Source organism: Camelus ferus, chromosome 7 (genome assembly GCF_009834535.1).
Source record: "Camelus ferus isolate YT-003-E chromosome 7, BCGSAC_Cfer_1.0, whole genome shotgun sequence".
In the NCBI taxonomy this organism is placed as follows: Eukaryota; Metazoa; Chordata; class Mammalia; order Artiodactyla; family Camelidae; genus Camelus; species Camelus ferus.
In genome coordinates this window covers 45130036-45146551 of record NC_045702.1, presented here as the reverse complement: position 1 = coordinate 45146551, position 16516 = coordinate 45130036, and the positions used below count along the sequence as shown (strand labels likewise).

The 16516-nt window shown below is 39.6% G+C and overlaps 1 protein-coding gene and 1 non-coding gene across 2 annotated transcripts in view; one reads left to right on the top strand and one right to left on the bottom strand.

The window, feature by feature from the left end:
- The window catches only part of OSBPL3 (oxysterol binding protein like 3), a 162416-nt gene that overhangs the window by 101148 nt on the left and 44752 nt on the right, over positions 1–16516 (bottom strand).
- TRNAV-CAC lies at positions 1797–1868 on the top strand. Its single transcript has one exon. It is a non-coding gene; the product is annotated as a tRNA-Val (tRNA).

The window sequence follows — 16516 nt, the reverse complement described above, 5'->3', positions numbered from 1 at the left end:
TTTTCAGTGGATACCTTGGTGACTTTAGAATGTGGTTTCACAAATATGTGTCACTCGTTAAACAAAGATGAATGCATCATAGGCTTCATCATTGCAATAAACCCCAAACGAGAGATGGGACATGTATTAAAAACCCCAGACGCCCTCTCTAGCCCTTCTCCCACCATTTCCTTGCCCCATCTCGGGCTCTCCTCAGACTTCCTGGAGCTGCCAGCTCGGCCCCCAGTCCTCAGGCTGACCTAATTGCAGCAGGACCACCTGGTTCTGACCACCTGACAGCCATGCTGTCAACCCTGCAGTTGGTGCCTAATCCCCGCCCTGCCTCAGGATTTCAGGTCAAGGCTCTCCGTCCAACCCCCACCCCCCAGTCAGCTACACTCTCGCTGACCCAGTGCTTCCTGGGTGAAGCGATGACCATGCTCCTCAGAGAAGGTGGCAGGGTTAATTCTGAACTCCAAGCTGGCTTAGCACCTAAGGGTCCATACAAAATGAGGGGAGAGGGAGGCAGGGCTGAGCGACAGTTTTAGGACAAGAAGGAAAGAAAAAGAAAATGGGTAAGTATGACCATCAGAGATACTCTGCAAGGACAGCTCCCCTCCCTACACACACAGATCAGAGATGGGACCACGTAAGCCAGTTCTTCTTCACTTTGGGGACAGCAAATATATTCCTGGAAGATAGTGTCCATCAGTTGTGATAGATTATCTCTCAAGCAAGGGTCTTCACTAATCTCACTTCCTTCCTCAGTTGGTCCACGTAAGAACAGAGGGCACACTTGCTGAACTATCTTTGGGCAGCTCACCATGCCTGGGGGGTCTGGGCTCACGTAGTCTTACTACAGGCACTTACAAGAGGGGCTGCTCTCCTCAGCGCCCTTCTCTCTGAGAACCAGTCTCTCCCTGTGCCCTGCCTCTCCCTGACCACCAGGGTGACCCAAACCAGGGGCAGCCACTGCCCTAGCTAGGCTGAGCCAGTCAGACTCTCTGTGTCCGGAATTCGCAGGTAGACACAGGGACCAAGGCAGACCCTGACGGCCACTGAACTTAGTAGACTCAGAAGTGGGGCTGCCGCAGGGAGCTGTTTTTCACGATAAGCAGGGAAAGCAGAGATGGGAGAATGAGATTGCAGCGTGTGCAGACAGAGGGACTGACAGACAGAGACAGGCACACAGAGACAGGAGAGACAAAGGCAGAGTGAGGCACAGAAAGACAGACAGACAACACACACACGTGCAATGAGACAGAGCCAGAGGCAAAGTAAGAGACATGCAAACAGAGAAAAATCAGACGGCAAGGCCGAGGCCGGGAAGGGGCGGCCTGGTGGGGAGAAGGGAGGACTTGACAGATTTCTGCCATGATGGGGGCCCTGCTAAGTGCCAGTTCTCAGTGTCCTGCCCTGGGGCTCTGTGAGCTACCCCTGTGTCAGTCCAATAAATCCTCCATTACCTGATCCAGTTTCAGATACCATATTCCACATGTGAATTTAGAAAAGTAATCTTTTAGTATCAATACCCAATGAGAGGAAGGATTGGCAAATTTTGACACATTGCCGATCACAATATAATTAAGTGAAAATATTTGGACATATTTTAATATTAAATATTTAGCAACTGCTATCAAAATGTTATCAAATATTCTTACTCTTTGACTCAACATGTGTAATAGGGAAAAAGTAACTACAACCTTAATGCTCAACTGAAGACGAAAAGTTAAGCAAGTTAAGACTACAATATATTATTTTATACAATGAATAACATTGCCTCTAAAGATTTATAAAGAATATAACATGTAAGGGGGGAGGGTATAGCTCAGTGGTAGAGCGTGTGCCTCACATGCATGAGGTCCTGGGTTCAATCCCCAATACCTCCCTCAAAAAGTATAAATAAATAAATAAATAAATAAATAAATAAATAAATAAACAAACAAACAAACAAACAAACAAACAAACAAACCTAATTACCTCCTCCCATCAAAAAAAACCTAAAAAAATATATGACATGTAAATTGTTCATGTTTAAAGAAAAATACTAAATACAAAAGTGCACAGAATGATGTAAAATGTATATTGAAAATAAAAATCATGGGAAATACCCAGAGATAACAGGGGTTACATCTGGATGGCAAACCAAAGGGGGCTTTTCCCTCTCTTTTTCTTATTAATCTTTTGTAGTTTCAACATTTTTATAATAAGAATATATTCAAGATGATACATTTAACTTAAAATGAAGGGGGGAAGTAATGAAGAGTCTATCCTCTTACACGTTCATATTTGTTTTTCTCAAGTTGTAATTTCCCTCTTACTATGGTATCCACTATGGATTCCCACACAGAATTACCACTTCGAAGAACCAAGGTCACCCAGTTAAGTTTCTTGCCAATATTGTCCCGCTGACATTTATTTCCTAACATTTCCTCGATGCCTGCCCACCTTGTCTCAGGCTGGGTTTATTTAACTGGTGCGGATACTCGGCTGGGCATCTTACTACTTTCTAAGGCAGCCAATTCTATGTTTAAATGTTATGATGATATCAGTGATCTCAAGCTTAATAAGCTACCCCACGGCCTAGCTGAGAGGCTCACCAACCTGATGGTGGTCAGAAGGCTCTTCCATGTCCAAAGAGATGCCCTTTCTCCCAGGGTATTTAGATCTACGGCAGCTCAGGGTTCTGCCTGAAAATCAGATTTGTCCTGTCTCAGGCTGGTTGGTTGTTTTCCTTCTTTAGGGATAATACAAATCAGGTGTGTGTGTATACACACACACACACACACACACACACATCAGTTGCTATCAGTGCCCTTTCCACTTCTTTTTAACGTGCATACATATGTATATGCAAAGGGGACAAGGGAGGAGTGATATAAATGTATCACTTTTATTATGTCTTTGGGTCTTTGTAACATAAGGGCACAGTGGACCTACACATAAAATCAACATTCAAAAACTGTTATTAAAGATTACTAAATGGCATGAACACAGAGCTTGGTGTTTTAAATATCACGTATATGAACACAGGAACCAACCACTGAAACAGAAGTTATCCTAGCAGGCCTTTCACTGACTTATAGCACCAAGACCCAGCTCCCCTCAGTTCCCCCTCTCAGCACAGATCCCAGAAGCACGTGCAGACGGAGGGCAATGAGGCCGGTAGACATCCCTGGCTTTGTTATGAGCCATCTGGGCCTCGGGGCACTGGGAGGGATGCCCACCTACGGTAATGTGCAGCAGGCGCCTTTTCAAGAATAGAATAAACAGCACAATTCCAGCCCAAATACTCTGAGACCCGAGGCTTCTTCCTTTACACTTCGATGTGGTTAGAGTTCAGAGAGCTGGCTGGTTGGACAAGTCCAACTTCACAGCCATTATACCCACATTTGTGACATGGAAATGTTGAGCAGAATAATTGTCTTGGTTTCCATGGATCACTTTTAAGACAGGATGGCACACCTGGAGTTAGAAAGATAAAAAGCTTATTCTGTTTCATTAAAAGGCTCCTTAAATAGCTCTAGAGTGAAATCTTATCGGCCCTCAGTTTTACACTGGTGTGATGAAGAGACAGACACAATTACTAGGTGGGTTCCTTTAGCACGGCGTGGTGTGCAGCAGTAACTAGAATTATTTCTTCTTTTTTTTTTTAGAAGAGAAGAAGTAAAATTGTCTTTATTTGTAGAAGGTAAAATTGTGTAGAAAATTTAATGATATATAAAATAAAGCTACTAAAATTAACAAGAGAGTTTATCAAGAATATAAGATACAGTATCAATATGTAAAAATTAATTGTATTTCAAATTTTTTCAAAAATAATTAGAAATTAGATTTTTCAATATAATTTACAATACCATCAAATATATAAAATGTTAATGGTAAATCTGAAAAAAATAAGATTAAAAAATTATGTACACTGGAAACTACAAATCATTGCAGAGAGAAGTTTAACAAGACCAAATAAATGGAGACGCATATTATGATCATTTATCAGAAGGTCCAGTATTCTTTTTTCTCCTTTTTCAGTTTTATTAGGTAGAATTATTACAGGTCGATTGCACATACACATTATATTGCAAGTAAATACATATATACAGTAGAATCTATTATTTCTTTATGTCTAGAAAAATAACCCCCCAGGCGTTCTGAATTGAGGAAAATGACAGCAACCTATTTGCAGCTACAGAAGCAGTGTTTAAAAGATGGATACTAATTCATAAAAAGCTCTCCAGTTTGTGTTTTGAACAAGTTAGGTCATGTCATGCCCCTGTTTCAATTTTTTCAGTGGATACTCATTACCTACAAATAATAGATAATCTGGCTGCAAATCAGAATCATCCATGGACATTTTAAAGAAAAATACACACTCAGGCCCTCTTCCTGAAGATGCTGATTCAACAGTACTGGGATCTATGTATGAACTTTTCCCAAAAAAAGCCTTCCAGATGATTAAAATGCAGGGATTGAGAAATACTGACTTGTAAGAGGAAGTCTCAAGTCTACTGTACTACACACAAGCCTTGATTCTCATGGTTATCCACCTCACATCTCCCCTTCCAACAACACCAATCCACCTGCAGCTCCCCACAACCTGTCTCAAAGCCTTTGCAGCAGTCACCCCCACCCCCTACTGTACGCATGGCAGAGCAGGCACCCTCTACGTTGCAGCTCCAATGACACTTTCTATCCATTCATCCCTAACATTCCCAGACACACAAGAAAGGAATCTCAGCATACCACTATAGAAAATCATCAAATCACAAAGGAAGAGAGCAAGAGAAGAAAAAAGGAATAAAGGAATTACAGAAGTCAGAAAACAATGAACAAAACTGCAATAAGTACATATGTATCAATAATTATTTTAAATGTAAATGGAATAAATTCTCCAATCAAAAGACACAGAGTGGCATAATGAATAAAAAAACAAGACTCATCATTACTCTGCCTGTAAGACACTCACTTCAGATGCAAGAACATAGAGATTTAAAGTGAAGGGATGGAAAAAAATTTTCCATGCAAACAGAAACCAGAAGAAACCTGGGAAAGCTGTACTTATCAGACAAAACAGACTTTAACACAAAGTCTGTAATGAGACAAAGAAAATCATTAAAAAATGATGAAAATCCAACAGAAGAATTGATCCAACAAAATATTTGTAAATGTTTATGCACCCGGCGTAGGGGCACCTAAATATATAAAGCAAATATTAATAGACCTAAAAGAAAAATAGACAGTAATACAGTAACAGTAGGAGACTTTAACACCCTACTACATCAATGGATAAATCATCTAGACAGAAAATCAGTGAGGAAACACTGGCTTTAAATGACACATTAGATCAAATGGACTTAACATTCCCAGGCTGGCACACACCAGGCTGCCCTTAGACATACTTTATTCTAGCAATTGGATTAATTATAAATGAAATTGTTTGCATGTCTGTCTCCTTACTGAATTGCAAGCTCCTGAAGGGCAGACACTGTTCTTTTTCATCTTTATACCCTCCAGCTTTGCAGAATACTTGTCATACAATAGGTACTCAATACATTTCTGGTGAATGACCTAATAAATGTGAAAGCAATGTAGCCAAAACCATAACAAAGAATACTGGTGGCATTATTTTATTTCACTTGAGCAAAAGAAAACTTAAATGAATATAAACACTCATTTTAAGCCAATTAGATTGTCCACAGTGTGCCTTGGGTTCTAAGTGTTACTTAATCCTTGAGCAAACTAAAGAGAAAGCTCATGGGAATCTCTGCCTCAGAAGCAGGAGTTTGAGATTTGCAAATGTTAACCACTATATATAAAAGTAGATAAAAAACAAATTCCTTCTGTATAGCACAGGGAACTATATTCAATATCTTGTAATAACCTTTAATGAAAATGAAGGTATGTAAATATACGCATGACTGGGACATTATGCTGTACACCAGAAATTGACACATTGTAACTGACTATACGTCAATTTAAAAAAAGAAGCAATGCTGTTTTTGTCTACAGCTTATCCCAAGGGGATTCATATGACTTCAATTCTAGTCTCAGACATTGCTGAAAGAAATCTCTGAAAGAAGCTGGCAGGGGAGTTGGCAAGACAAAAATACACTGTATATGCAGTTTAGAGTTTTTCTGAATAGCATTTTGCTAGCTACAGGCTTACAGGATTTAAAATATGACTCAGAATACCAACTGTGATGCCAGCGTTTTTATTCTTAGATTATTTTTTTCGCAGAGAATATGGGCTATAGATTCAACCTACTCAGGCTACAAATTCTCTAAACTTCCTCCAAAAGAACAAAAAAAACACTTGGCATTTCTCCGGGTATTATTTTATTTGCATACGTAGTTATGCTGGTAAAATTTTGGTAACTAAAGAAGAATTAATATCTGAAGCTCTAAATGATTCCTGTGATTACTGCTTAAGTTGGCAAAATATTCTCAAGCACAGAAGAAACTTGCTTATGGAAATGTGCATGGGCGGGTGGTTCAGTTTTTTCCACAGTGGTACGCTTGCTTGTAGTTACATGTGATCTCAGACAAGTGGCAAAGGGACAGTAACAGAAGGACCACAATTCTGAGAGAGAAAATGCAACCAAAGAAAATTCAATGGCATGGTAAAAATATTTTATGCTTTATACCATCTGGGCTTTGCTGCTCAGCACCTTAACTTCTCATTTTCCTGTTCTCTTATTTTTAAAAACTCACTTTATTGAAGTATAATTTATATACAATAAAATGTCCCCCTTTTAAGGTACATTAGGGTGAGTTTGGACAAATGTGTATCCCTACACAACCACCACTTCAAGCAACACACAGAACATTTCCCTCACCCAGAAAGTTCCCTTATGTCCTTATGTAGTCAACTCCCAGACCCACCTCTCTGATTTCTATCACTATGGTTAGTTTTGTCTGTTCTATGGAATCATGCAGAATGAGCTCTTTCTGTGTCTGATTCTTTCTCTCAATATACTGTTCCTGAGTTCCAGCCACTGTGTTGCTTGTATCAGTGGCCCCTCCTTTTCATTGCTGCATAGTATTCCATGGAACAAATAAATACACCACAATTTCTCTCTGTACCAGTTGAACACACGAGCTGCTTCCAGCTTTTACTTGTTAGAATAAAGCTGCTATGAACATTTGTCTATAGGCCTTTCTTGGGTAAAGGCACAGGAACAGAACTGTTAGTCATAGGGTAAGCCTGCTTAGTGTCAGGAACTGCCTAATTGCTCTCCAAAGTGGCTGTGCCTTTTTATACTCCCACCAGCCATCCCATCAGCCAATCCTGATGGCCTCAGCTGTTTCAGAGCCAAGGCAGCACCCAGTAAGTTTTAGCCATGCTGGTGGCTGTGTAAGTATATACCTCACTGTGGTTTCATTTACAAGGTATGAAATCTGTGTCCTTCAACTTTCAACCTTTTCCTCTTTCTGTAGAACACAGGCAATGTGATATAATGAAAGATCACTAGGTTTAAGGAGTCTTGAATTTTATTACCAACTTTGTCACTAAGTAGTGACATAATGCTATACCATCTATCCTGACCTCAATTTTTCCCTATCTATAAAATGGTTAAGTCAGGCCAAATGAGACTTGTTACTAAAAAAATGAACATAGATGAGTTTGATCAAAAGCAACATATTCCTTTCATAACAGTCAACTATTACTTTTGCATAACATCCCAGTTTTCAAAGAAATTTTATATATCCTATTTAATGCCAAAGGAATAATTCTCTCCAAAACACCACACATTTAAAAGGAAAAGGAAAAGGAAAAGAAAGAAAAGGAAGAAGAACTCAAGAAAGGAGATTCCATTCAAAAGACTCTTGCCTGGTGCTTCAAAGCTGCTCTGCCAAATCAGTGAACCTTAGTGAATTCCTTTCACAGTCATCTGAGCTTAATTCCAAACTCAACCTCTTTTTAAAAACCTTTCTGATTCAAAAAGCATAAATAATCACCTTTGGTCATTTATGTTTTGTTCACTAAGCTTTAAATTGTATGGAGTGACTCAATCTGCAAATCGTTGGGTTTCATTTGCTATTTCGCCTTTTGCATAGACAATATTTCTTTACTGTTGTTAAGCCTCACAGACCTAGCAATGTGCCAAAACTAAGCACATTTCAAGCAAGTCTTCATCCTTTGGGTTCCCACTGGGCAAGGGAAGGGTAAAGTAAAGGTGAAGGCAAAGTTAATGATAGAGGCCGGGAAATACCATACATGCTTTTTTTTTTTTTAACTTTTTTTTTTTTTTTGAGTTATAGTCAGTTTACTACCATATATTCTTCATGAGGAAACTTAAGGCGTCGGAAGCAAGGGTAAATGGCAAGCAAAGGTGAGGGGGAAAAGCACAGCAAGACATTAAAGGAAATTAGGTTCCAGTTCCAAAAAAATAAGTACTGAAAAAATGCAAATAAAACATCTGGTGTTTAGAGAGAGATGGAGGGTGGGGGAATGACACTTTCTATCTTCAACTCCTGTCTAAACAAATTATATATTGCCAATCCAAGATACAGATTATACTTAACAAAAGTTTCCCATATCTTGTTCTAAAGATATCTCAGAATACGCCAGCAGAAATAGAATAAACCTTTTAGGGCTGACAGCAGAAAAGACATGGGCTTCAGTGGGAGGTCTATTTCAATATGAATGGGGAAAGTTGAGTCGCAGTTGAGAAAGATCACATTATGTATGAAAAATATATGCAGTGTATTCCAAAGGGCCTTATACCTACTGGGGAAATGGAAAAGAATCCACCTACCATCAATTCAGTTGGTCATTAACCTTTCCCGGGTCATTAACCTCTTTAAAATCTAATGAGAGTTATGGTCTAGTCTTCCCAGAGAAACAATCACGTGGCTTTGCACAGCCACAAGAGGACTAGTTCCATGAGGCCTTCCATGGAGCCTTCAGGATTTAGGGACCCGAGGTTTAGAAGGACCCCTGATTCAATCAACCCACCAATGAGATTTCTGCTAATAATAATTCAAATGTGACCTATACCCAAAAATAGGAAGGCAAACTTTTCCTAATCCAAACCCCAAACATATACATGGTGGAAAATGAAGATGATTTTTGTAAATTCCAAGAATCATTTAGCATCCACACACTCAGAGGTACAGAGTGAGATGCAGGGCTGTCCCAGAAATCCGTTCCCCAACCACTGCCTCCTCAGCATCAGGGTGAGCCGAGAGGAATGAGCCATCATTCGAGTGGGTGGCATCAGTGCCTCCCCTTCTAGAGATGGGCTAGTCTAAAAGGAGAAATTTCTTATGGGGCACAGAGGGAGGAGAGGAAATGGCCGGCAAAAATGTACGTGGGAAGACTGACAGATGTGATTTAATTTGGAAACACTCAGAACTAGAGGTGAAAAAGACAATGTGGGAATTCTGTGTTGTAAGGCAGGAGTCGGTCTGTGGTGGGTAGAACAACGGCCCCCAAATGTATCCACATCCAAATCCCTGGAACCAGTGAGTGTTACCTTACATGGCAAAAAGGATTTTGCAGAGATATTATTAAGTTAAAGCCCTGGAGATGGATTAGTCAGGATTAGCCATGTGGAGCCAGTGGAACCACAGGGTCCTTATAAGAGAGAAGCCGGAGATCAGAGTTAGTAGAGTGCAAGGCAGTGAGATGTGATGATGAAAAAGATGTGATGTAGGATCTTGAGCCAAGGGATGCAGGTGGCCTCTAAAAGTGGGAGAAAGCAAAGAAACAGATTTTCCACAAGAACCTCCAAAAAGAACAGAGCCCTCTAATACCCTGATTTTAGACTTGTGACTTCCAGAACTGTAAGGGAAGAAGTGTGTATTATGTTAAGCCACTAAACTTGGGGCTTAAAACAACTCAATGTTTCAGCAGCAATAGGAAACGAATACACTAGCTGCCTATTTTTTTTTAAAGGGGTAAGGAAATGAAGAGAACTATGAAATGGCCCCATATGGAAAAAGTATTTTCTGATGAACATCAAATCCATCCATCAACAAGGCTGAGAATAGCTCAAATGTGGCCCTGAACCCCTAACGTGGGGGAAGTTATGTGGTGTAATGGCAAAACATGGGACTAGGAGTTAGAAAATCTGAGTTCTACCCTTGCTCTTCTATCTACAGCTATGTGACATCAGGCAAGCACAACCGCTTTGGTTTAAAATGAAACATTTAGATGATATGAATCATGTCTCCTTAACACAAGCCAGAAGACTTTCCACTGACTAGTTCTAACCAGTGGTCAGTTTCCCCATGAACTATTTCTTACCTGTCTCATCTTCATTCTTATACCAGCCTGTGAGGTTGGACACACTCTCCCCACGTTAACCTTAAAGAGGGCCGGTTATGTGCCCGCCATCAACGAGATTCAAATTCAGGCTTACCTGCCCGGAGGCCTCCTCCTCCCCCGCGCTGTGCTGCCCGCCCTTCCTGGCCAAGGTTCGCACTGTGGGCCTATGGATCTGAGCTAGGTTAGACCACAGAGCAAGAGGAGACCACCCACCCAGACCAGGAGCGTGGGCATGCTACAGAAAGTGAAAGGAAAAGACAGGGGAGCTCAAACTGCCTTAGAGTCAAAGAAAAAGACAGGGGAGCTCAAACTGCCTTAGAGTCAAGCATTTTAAATGCCAGACATTCAAGAATACACTTTCTGGGATCACTTTCTAAAACAAAAGAAAAATTTCAAGGCACCAAGTGGCCTCCGTGGGCAGACACCATCCTGTTCCGTAAAGCAGAAAGCTGTGCAACAAACCAGCGACCCTTCCCTCCCTCACAACACTCAGTTCCACACTGGGACTACGCGGCTGCAGCAACTCCAGTCTTCACGGTTCACAGGAGGAGAATAAAAAAGGCTGCTGCCCAAAATAGTTTAATAAGGTCAGCAATGATTCATGGAGTAATAACAGGCCAGGCAGGCAGCCGCCTGCAAAACTGGGCCCAGCTGACAGGGGGGTTTCACAGCTCAAGGTGAAATGGAGACTAGAGAGGATATTCATTACATGTGCTCAAAGAGGGGATGATCATTATACTGCCTGCAAACCCCCGGACAGAGAGTCAGAGAGGAGGCAGCTCAGCTCGAAAATTTATTAACACTGTCCCAGAGTTCAGACCAACAGACCCACGAACGTAAAAAGCAGCCGTGCAAACACAGCCCCTCAGAACGTTCTCTCTCTCAATGGACTCTAACGTAGTTCCAGATTTTACTGAAAAAAATGTCATGTGCGTAAGAGGATCTTAGGTTTATGAATAGTTTAAAAGAAGCAGCATGTGTAAAGGAGAAACACCCAGAAAACTATAAAGATCCTGACAAGCATAGGCCAGTCTAAAATCCAAACTAGATTTACCCCACGGTATAGAAAACTTAGGTCGTTAATGACATTTCTGATCATACTTCTGTTCCCAAAGGAAACTAGTAGTTGAGCCAAATGTGAACGATGTTATGCTAAAGAAAGAAAATTTGCTTTCCGTAATTCATTTATTTTAAATTCCAGTTGAGGCAAGTATTTGTATATGCTCCCAGTTCTTTTCCGAAGTCAATGTTTACATACTAGTTATGAGAAAAGAAACAGATGGGTAATTCATAAGTTAGTAACTATCTGCTTTTGCTATCAAATTTGGAAATTCAGATAAACACACCTATACAAAGATATATATGAGAGATAAATGGCATAAATAAAAGGGGTAAACAATATATTCTAAGGTTAGCTGGCGTTACATTGGTTTAGTCTACAAATAGCTCGATTGATAAAATGAGAAAATCAAAGTTTAAAAGAAGGAAGGGACAGAATGTGATGGAGCTGATGGGAAAAGGCAGACTGTATGTGTAATTGATCTAAAATGAGAATCCAAGACAAAGTCAATTTTTCTCAGTTGGAATCAAAAATAAGGGTTTGGAAGTGATAGAAAATAAGGTCACGTGAGGGCAACTTTTTACGTGTCAAAAGTTAAATTCCACCACTTCAATGGCGACCTTACTTGAAAAACACCAATTACCTCAATAAATTTTTATTCAAATATTGCACAACTAAACACAGCATTCTCAGCACCAATCTTATTGACAAGTGTATAAATCTTCTTTGCTGGACACGAGAAGCAGTAATCTTTTCATTGTATTCCTCTCATGTGTCTGATTTAGAAGCTTTAATGACAAATAACCGAGATTCTTGGATCAAAGACAAAATTGTCAGTAATAGAATACAAGTGAAATGAAAACTGTTGTCAAAAATCAGCAACAAGAAAAAACACCCTCACTGACTATTAGAGTACAAGGTAGTGCCAGGCCCAAATGGAAAACAATCCTCACTTAACATGTGCTTTACCAAAAACATATGCAGCTTTACCCCCAAACACTGAGGAGTAGCATAAAGTAGATTATGGTTTTAAAAAGCCTGTGTCCAGGGTGTTCTTCTCAAAATCAAATTAGAAATTAGGATAAACAATACAGGAAACATAGCTTAACTACTCAGGGGGCTTTATCCTCTAAATAAAGACTGTAAAACTGAGTCTGCCATGCAGCTTACCTTTGAGTGAATCTTTTCTAGAAATATTTCCCCTTTGACAAGCAATGTAATGACCTGAGTTTGAATTAGGCTGCACTTTCATTTATATCTTCTATTCCTTGGTGCAGAGTTCAACACCCCAACCTCCGGCAATAGGCAGGTGGAAAAGCCAGAAATTACAGTTTTGCTGAAATACCTTCTACCTGGGAGACTTAATTGTCCCTACGAGACAGGTCTGCTTCATTTTATATAACGCACGATCTTGAAAATTATATATAGTCATTGGAAAGTGATTTACATGAACCTTATAGTGACTCTTTAAGACAACGTGTAAAATATTTTTGAAAAATATGTACAAGGTTGCTCATGACAGAGATGTTTGTACTAGCAAAAACTCTGCAAAATGGATAAAGAATTAGTTAAATAAGTTATTGTATATCTATACAATAATCTATGGCATCTATTAAAATAATAAAACAGGCATGAAGTTTTTTTAACGTAATAATTACAGAATCACAAGAAGTTACCAAAACAGAGTAGGGAGGCCAATGTGCCCTTCAACTAGTTCCCACCAACGGCAACATCATGTATAACTGTAGTCAAAAACAAGAAATTAACGTGGGCACAATACAATTAACTAGACTGCTGAGTTTACTTGGATCTCACCAGTTTTTACACACACTCACTTTGTGTGCAGGTATGTGTATTGTGTATTATTCTGTAAAATTTTATCACATAACTATACACTCATGTAATCACCACCACAACCAAGATTAAAAACTATTTCATCACCATAAAGAAACTAAGAGAGAGTCTTCTGTAATACTAGAAATGTTCTAGGTGGTGGCTATGCCGTGCATACAAGATTTATACAATTTAGACTATAAGTTATACCTGAATTTAAAAAGAGTGATGATGAAGCTCTGTCGGTTGACATGGATACATGTTTAATATAGATTAGGTTTTTTAAAAAGATACATAAGTATTTATAGGATGATCCTGTTTTTGTACAATTACATGTTTCTATGTGCCCAGAAAAACAAATCCAAAAACAGCAAAATTTATTTCCTTCTAAAAATTCTGTTTTCTGATATTTATTTTGCAATGAGTAAGAACTACTTTAATGAAGCAGGGGAAAGACTGAAAAGAAAGTACACATGCTCCCAAAGAGGGAAACTTTTTTTTTTTTAATCACCACCTAATTCATTCTTAGGTTTCTCCGGCTGAGAGTTAGCTTTAAAATTTCCAATACAATCCCTTTCATCACTCCCCTGAAACACAAAGTCAGTTAGCTTTATAATGAAGGATCTAAAATTATTTTAGGTGCTAAAATTATGCAAATGGATTCCAGGGACCTCACGACGCATAAGACAAAGATTCTGCTCTTAACACAGTCAAAATTGCAATACACCAAGCCAAGTTCTTATGCCAACAGTGAGCATAAAGTCCTGGGAGTAGCTGGGAGAGTAAACAGCCAATTCTGTCTAGCAGCAGAAAGGTGAAGCAATTCTGGACAAAGGATGACCCTGATATGGGTCTTAAAAGCCTATAGCTGAGCTTCTGCCAAGTGAAAAAAAAGTAGGGGAAGAAAAGAGAGTTCATTCCAATCAGAGGCTTGCCTGCAGGCACAGGAACTCTGAGGACCTGCTAGAGGACAGATAGACAGACTAGGGAAGAAGTGAAGGGAGATGATTCTAGAAACAACCTGGAATACCATGCTAAGTTTGGACTGCATCATCTTAAACGCAGTAGGAAAGCCAAGGGTTTTTAAGCAGAGGATTAGTCTGGTGGCAGCGTTGAATGTGAGAAATGGAGAGAATGGGGGAGAAAAGATAAATCACTGAGCTCTTAAGAGTATACCAGGTGAAAAGTGACAAGACCCTGGATAGGGGCAGCAGTAGCAGTTGTAACAGAGAAGAACACTAATGAATATATTTGTATTTGTATTTTTTCAAACTATACAAATGGCATCATGCTGTAGATAACCTAAAACTTAATGTTTATGCTCAACACCATCATTGACATTTATTTAACCATAATGACTCAGGTATTCTAGTTCTCTGATTTTAACAGCTCTATAGAATTTAGCTGCGTGGATACACAATTACTCATCCATATTTTGCTCATGGACATTGACGTTGCTTCCAAATTTCTGCTCTAACACAACAGAGCAGTGAGCAGAGCCTATATGTGTATGAGAATTTTTATGTGTCTGGAAATAGTCCCTCTGGTTTATGGAGTTATAAGATTTGAACATCTTATACCCAACTACTTCTCGCCAAATTATTCTCTCAAGTGGTTGCTCCAAATGATGTTACCATCAATAAAATACGAGTTTCCATTCTACATGTCCTTGACCACAGCTGATATAGTCAAACTGCTGACTTTGAACAAATCTATGAGTGTGGAATAGGTATTCTTGTCCTGGTTTTATGTTTCCATGATCTAGAGCTACTTCCAAAGTATAAGCAATGAATTAGAATGTGGGTAGAGAGGGAGAGGGAAGAAAACTATGCAATGTGTTTCTCGGGTAACAGAATAGAATTATCTGTGAAGAACTGTTAGGAACTACATTTAGCTGTAATTAACAGAGATGCTCCCACTCCCACAGACACACATACACAAATGGTGGCCTAATAAACAAGGGCTTACTTGCCATGTAAAAATCCAAAAGGAGGCATTCCAAAGCTGATACAGGCAGCTCTGTGGTCATAAAGAACCCAGCATCCTTCTGTCTTGGATTTCATCTTCATCACTGCAGGGTCCAAGATGGCTTCTGAAACTCTAGTTTTTATTCAAAGTTGAAGGCCAGAAGGAAAGCATCATGGGCAAAAAGGGCATACCTCCAAGCTGAAGAGTTTTCTTTTTTTTTTTTTTTTTAGCCTTCTGGAAGTCCCACACAATTCTGAGTAATACTCACTGCCCACATTTTAGTCATGTGGCCATACCTAGCTGCAAGGAGGACTGCTGCTGTTGTTGTTGTTTCTGTTTTTTGAGATAATGTGCTAAGAAAAAAAAAGATTCTGTCACTAAGGAAAATGTACAATGGGAGGCAACATCCTTTGTTGTAAAAGTAGATGATGTGACTAATCAAGAGACAACACCAGAGAGATGAAGAAGAAAGAAGGGAGCTCAAGACAGAGAGGTCAGTGCAGATACAGATTTAAGAACTGTCAGCACAGAGTTACCAGATGAAATCATGGGAATGACTAGGAGACCACGGATCAAGAAGAAAAGGTGAGGTGACTACACCAGGAAAATCAAGATTTAAGAGGAAGAAAGAGGAAAAATTAGAGAATATTCAGAGAAGAAAATCGAGCTCAAGGGAACAAAGTCCTTCAGCACTGAGGGGGTGGCTATAGAAGCTACGAGTAACTGTCTCTCCAGCAGCCATTCTCCCCGTGCTTCTCCATTGCTAACAGAACTCCAGTTTCCTTTGGCTACTGGAAAAGTTATGTACCAGCTCCTCCCCAATCCCAGGCCATAAACCTGGATAATTCTAAACCTATCAGATAACCCCATCCTCCTGCCATGGTTTGGGTTAGATCAAGGCATATGATGCAATCCTGGCCAATGGGACCCCGGGGCAAGTCTGGAGAGAAAATAAAGTTAACATGAAAGATAAACGGACTCACAGACATAGAAAACAAACTTATGGTTACCAGGGGGGAAAGGAGGTGGAAAGGGATAAATTTGGACTTTGAGATTAGCAGATACTAACTACCATATAAAACAGATAAACAAGTTTCTACTGTATAGACCAGGGAACTATATTCAGTATCTTGTAGTAACCTAAAATGAAAAGGAATATGAAAATGAATATACATATGTATATGTAGGACTGAAACATTATGCTGTACATCTGAAACTGACACAACATTGTAAACCGACTATACCTTAATAAAAAAAAATAAACGTTAACATGCTGAATGCTATGACTGGCAGAGAAGAAAGACTAAAGAAACTGGGTCCTTGATGACACCATTAAGCCATGAATTAAGCAACTCTGAAAGTCCCACTTCAGACTTATTTAACCCTCTTATTTAAGCCTTTTCTAT